Below are 6,002 nucleotides of genomic sequence, written 5' to 3'. Positions count from 1 at the left end.
TTCAGTTTCATCCATCGTTTCTGCACTGTTCTTGCCGATCCAACTGAAAGTGCAGGCTCAAGTACTGAACTCAAACTCTGAAACTGAACCCATCGGTCTTCTTGGACAGCAGCAATCTTCTTCTTGCAGCCAGAGTGCCAGACCTTGACGGCCATAGTGGAGGTAGACAGCGGCGCTGGGGCAGGCATGGAGGAGACGAACGGCTGCACTGGTCCGGCCGTAGAGGAGCCACCAGCATACAACTCTATTATATGTAGAGACATCAGATCCACCCACAAAAAAGAAAAGAAAGCAGCAGGGTAAACTACAATTCTAAATTCCCAGATATAATCGTGTTGCGAGCCATCTTACCCATCGATCTCACCTGAGACCTGAATCTTCTCCTTCTTCACGAGCTTGCAAAGCAATCTGCTTAATGCGCCATTGCCTGGCCGTACTGGAAGCTCTGGGTGTAGGCGAACTGCGGCGCGGGCTTGCACTGCTGGGCGGCGGCCCTTTGCGCGGAGGACGCGGGCAGCGAGGCGCTGCGTGGTGGGCAGCGAGTGGTCGGACCGGGGAAACGGCAGGGGGTTTTGTGAAAAATGCGCGATGTGACCGGCCCAGCCACTTGGCAGCCAATTGCCGAGCTGTGATTGGCCTGGGACTAAAACATCACATTGGATGCAAGTTGAGGTATGGTTTGGTCTAGTTTTACAACTTTGGGACTAAATCATCACATTGTATGCAAGTTAGGATACCTAGGGTGCTATTACCTCTTTTATTTATTTCAATTCTTGCCATCATGAGTCATGTGATACGGGTGGGCGCATGCAGAATCTATATGTCACTTCAACCAGGTCCTGCCGTGGACCGCATGACCCTCCTCTCGTCGCTGCTTGTCTCCCTAAAAAAGCCTGTCCAGTTAAGTTGCAACTGCAAAGCGTCTGCAACTGGACAGAGGCTAGCGCGAATCTTATTGCCACTGGACGGCAAGATTGGAGGGTGCCGGGACTCCCGGGTGCCATCACACCTTTTCCAACAAATAAACCCGAACGGAGCGAGTAACTGTTAGCAGAGGACAACACGAAAGCCCTTTTCCTTTATTTTGTTTCTGACGTAGTGAGAGTCCAAATCAGTACGAGAATAATGAGAGTAATATCTTCAAAAAAAAAAGGCTGCCAGCGCCTCGAAATTGCAAGATAATTGAAAATCAGTACCTCCTTGGTGGGGGCGCTGCGGAAAGACTGCACCTTCTTGACGCTGAGCATGTGGGTGGTGACGAGCTTTCGTGCTTGCCGACAGTACTCACCGTATGGCGCAAAGCCGATGTCAGACGAGCCATACATGATGTGGGAGATGACAGAGTGGGGCCGTGACGCGAAGACGTGGTCGTGGGTGCGCAGCACCGCCTCGGCGGCGCGCGAGGAGGATACAACGAGGTTTGGTACGGCGCCCAGATGAAGGAGCATCACGTCGGGGGCCATGCTTCCTTGCGAGGCCGCGGAGGGAGACGTGGGGGAGGGAACCGATGAGGTGGAGGTGCCCGATGATGGGCAGGGCCGGCGGCGAAGGCGGGAGGCGCTGCCTTTTCGCACTGAACTTTCTGGTGAACCAGTAATGCACAGACACGAGGAAGAGAGGGCAGAGGAGAAATAACCATGACCGTGGAAGGATATCTGGCAAGAGTTTCTGCAGGAGATCCGCCATGGCGAACCGACGTCTGGAGTGACTGGCTCTGTAAAAGTACTCACTCTGGACTGGAGCTCTCCCGGAGAAATGACGAGCTCAGTTGCGTATAAGCAGCCAGGCAAAGTAAAAAAGGACAAAACCATGTACAGTATATGAATATGTTTGGAGCAATGAACTTGCAGCGAGATATTTGTGATGGTGACTGCACTGTGTCCAAGTCACGTCTAGTCTTCGAGATGGATGAACTCTAGCTTCGTACTCAACCAGCATACGTTTGCTCATAGTTGATCTGCAAAGTTTCAGGCTTTTCTGATTTCTTTTGCTAAGTTTTCGTGGGTGTAGCGGGGTGCAATGTCCGCGGGTGTAGAACAACCACACTCTATTTAAAACCATGTCTTGAATTCAATATTCAGATGAACTTTTCAGTGGTATAATTTTTAAATCACGAAAATATACTCCCTCTGTCTTAAAATAAGTGTCTCAACTCTAGTACAACTTTATACCAAAATTAATAAGAAGTTGAGACATTTATTTTGGGACGGAGGAAGTATATTATTGACCAAATGATAGTTAAAAATAGATTTGAGAATGCATGCACATCTTATTCATTGAAATGTACTCCCTCGGTCCCATTGTCGGACGTTTTTTGACACTAGCGTAAAAAAAATCCTACATTATGGGAGGGAGTAATTAGTATTAGTGTCTTTGGTGCAATGAACTTGCAGCGATATATTGGTGCTGGTGTGTCAAGACTCACAAGGCAAGTCTAGTCTTCCACATGGATAAGCTCTAGCTTGGTACTCAATCAGTACTAGATCGTTGATGACGCGCGTTGCTGCGCCCGTCAATTTTGACGATAGAATAGTCAGAAGTTGCAAAATTATGGTAACAAATAATGTTAAATTTGTGGCAAATATATATTTCACTAATCAAATAGTTGGTTGGAGCTTGGGGTTTGATTTTTATGATTGACAGTCTATCTATTCATTATTCTTTGTCAAATAGACTGCGTCTATGTTGGACATCTAATTAATGAAGTAAGATTTATGAAGCCAAAAATCTAAGAACATCTGAGATTGCAGGTTTTCCCAAACAAATAGCTCACTCAACGGTGTTAGGAAAGCTCATTACATATAGTGCAAAACTGTTGTTGTCAATGATACATACCAAGAATACTTGACACCTTTCATCAATACAAATACTTCCAGATCCATGGAGATACAACTGGAACAGTAGAAAACCAAAAGATTAACTCGAACAAGAAAGTGTTAGAAAGATGATATATCGCTGAGGACGGCAATACATGTTTCATGGATCTTTGCACCTCCCTGGCCCTCCATGTCCCTTGAGAATCGACACAAGTTAAAATACATCCACACTTGGTGAAACTAATATTTGCATGCTGTTGAAAAGGTGCGTAATAAAATTACCTCATGAGAGCGCCCCGTTCTCATGACAGCATTGTGTTATTAGGTCTGTGATTCCTCGCAACATATGAGCTAGTTTCTGCATTCTTGGTGGCTTCGCCATTCTTCTTTAACAAAAAGTAACAAATATTCACTAAGTAATTATATAAGAGAGGCGAATTAGACTGACAAAAGAAATATATATATGACAGATAAAACAGGACATTATATTTGAGAGAAGATGCATGATAAAATAAGAGGTCTGGTAATCATCATCCTTTATATGTTGAGCAGACTCCCAGGGAAAAAGTTAATCAGATTGAAATGGTTCAGATAAGCCAACAATTGTACATAAAGTTAACGTGTCAGGGTGATTTAAATACAATAAACTTACCGAGAAAAAGAGAAAATCTATGATGCAATTTATACATATGCACTGAAAGAAATATACAATTCTCATAAGAATCTAACCTGCAGCTAGTATGCATATGAATTGTTGTGACCCGAAGAAGTACACATGCTCCCATGTAGAGGAGTGCACCTCTGCCTCTTGCACAAGTAAAGGAAGCAATTCCGCAGGGAAAACCATAAGTTGTATACTACAGAGCTTGCAAACATGTTAATGAGACCATAGAGTAAATTCCGAACAAGAAAAGCCACCTGACTTATGTCTTCCAGCTATCAATAATTGGACATGGTGAACACTGTATAAGAACACAAAGAATCACAAAGTGAAAGTTGATACAACCCACAAGAAAAGTCTTATGCTCATCTCCATATGTAAGTTGAATAAGCTAAAAAAGGGCAGACAAAGTAATTCATACTGCTGGTCAATACATAGCCAAAATTGTCAAAAATTTATCAGATTTACCAGAAAGTTATTAATATGGTCACATGAGTTAAATAAGAATAGCACTACAAGTAACCAATAGCAGAAGGAAAATATTAACATCCAGAATCTACACATTGTTCCTGGAAGTCCACTACCTGAAGATTATCATATCAGTAGAATATCTATGACATGAATAAATTAAAATGAGGGATTGCAGATAAGTGCATAGTCCATCGTCTTTTCTCCATAAATTCTACCATCGCCACTTAAAAGCAGTAGGTCATCTAATCGTGATTCCTTCCACCCAGCCATCGTCTATCTGCCGCGCCATCATTTTTGCCGGTCCTTATAATAATATGGATTTCATTTGATATAATAATACAGCTGAATAAATCGCACTTCCACTCGGTTACCTTTGGCATGACGTCCCCGTGACCACCACAATAATTTCCTAAAGCACCCTTCGACCTCCATTCACTTGAAGCTCTGAAAATGACATGCTGCACAAAAAGAAGCACTAAGCAGCAATCAAGGTAAACACACCCATAATCGGATCCGACCTTGAAAACAAATGGTACATGATTCAATAAATAAAGGGAATTTCCATTTCCCCAGCAGGGCAGAAAGATCATGAAGATAGAAAGCCCCAGAGGAATAGATCGCCACAGATCTATCCAAACGGGAGTCGTAAGGATCATGCTCCTTTGCTCACAGTCCCTTTCATTACCTAGCAATCATCTATGCTCTCCTGCCATCCAGTGGATCAAGAACCATAGTGATCGATTGGAGCGAAATATTACAGTCTTACTAATTCAGCCACGACATTCTTTCTCAAGTAGGGGATGTTAGTCCTTCGAATTATCTAGGTGTACAAGCACACCACTTGAAAGTGCGAACCGAGAGAGGGAAGGAGGCACTTACGAATTTGTCGGGAAAACAGAGTGGCGGGGGAATGGTGGCAGCGGCTCCATCCCAATCGCCTCCGCTGCTGCAGGAGGAGGCTTTTCGCTTCCTGTTCGTGCTGCCCTTTGGTCACATCTATCGTGATGATGCGTCCAGAGAGCGGGGGCACAACCACCATCTTGGGCGGCATCACCATCGTTGGAAAAGGAAGGTGTTGACGGTGGGACAGTGGATGGGCAGGACGCGGTGTGATCCAGTCGCAACGTCAGGAATCCGGCCGCCACAGCGGGGACGGGGACACGACCGGGATACAGGAGGCCGAGAAGATCGGGGCGCGACTGGGATTCTGGAGGCAGAGGAGATCGGGCGCGCGGCGGCGGTGACCGGGACGTGGCTGTATCCCTCATGGATGGACCTTTAGCGACGAAACGACGCCACACTGGCACGGTGGTGCGCTCATAGTGCGTGGTGCCCACGGTACTGATCCGCAACGATGCAAAGGGAGAAAGCTGGGGTGTTGTTCCTCGTGGTCGCCGCTGTCGCCGCCATCACGATAAGATTACAGAGGGGTTGCGGCGTGGAAGGCAGTCGGCAGGGTACGGAGCGAAGGGAGTTGCTGTCTATCCGATGGGCCGCTTGGCCTGGCCGCTCACTTACTGGCCCAATCAACAAGAGGAGCCCAAAAAAGTCACGGGAGTAGCTGCCCCATGGACAGCAGGTAAGCTGCGCCACAGACGCATCCGACGGATGTAAACGGCCAGATCAATAAAATGGACGGTTGAAAACCTAAAACGTTGTGAGGGTTCGTTTTAGGCTCGGTTAAATATGTTTGTTAACGTACACTGCCACTCACGTGTCTATCCAGCAGGTTGTCCTTAGCGCCGGTCGCGGAATTCAGTCACGCGGGAAAAGCAGGACAGCTTTGGTGAGCACTGAGCACCACAAGCTTAGTTGCTTAAAATCCTAATATCTGTGGTGCACTCGAGTTGGAGCAATATCCAGATGGATGTAGTGTCCACGTTTAGTCTTCCAGATGGACCAACGTGTCGTACAATCGTTCACAATCAGTCGCTCGTCCAGCCAGCAACGCCTCCTCTGTAGGCATTTAGAGCAACTCCAATGGGCGACTCAAACGGACGTCGTTTTTGTCCGCATTTTATTCGTTTGGGTCGCCCGTCCGCTTTTTTGCGTCC

The 6,002-nt window shown here is 46.3% G+C and overlaps 1 long non-coding RNA gene across 2 annotated transcripts; it reads right to left on the bottom strand.

Moving 5' to 3' along the window:
- Positions 1-2,782: 2,782 nt before the first annotated feature.
- Positions 2,783-5,349, bottom strand: LOC123176315 (uncharacterized). Of its 2 annotated transcripts, none has more exons than XR_006488460.1 (4): positions 4,828-5,349; positions 3,546-4,406; positions 3,099-3,202; positions 2,783-3,012 (listed from the first exon to the last, which is right to left on the bottom strand). It is a non-coding gene; the product is annotated as an uncharacterized lncRNA (long non-coding RNA). The 2 variants fall into 2 exon arrangements; XR_006488459.1 differs by having other exon boundaries at positions 3,099-3,199.
- Positions 5,350-6,002: the final 653 nt, after the last annotated feature.

This window comes from Triticum aestivum, unplaced genomic scaffold (assembly GCF_018294505.1).
Source record: "Triticum aestivum cultivar Chinese Spring unplaced genomic scaffold, IWGSC CS RefSeq v2.1 scaffold67395, whole genome shotgun sequence".
Taxonomy (NCBI): Eukaryota; Viridiplantae; Streptophyta; class Magnoliopsida; order Poales; family Poaceae; genus Triticum; species Triticum aestivum.
Note: the sequence above shows the minus strand (reverse complement) of the source record. Positions and strands in the feature narration are given on the sequence as shown.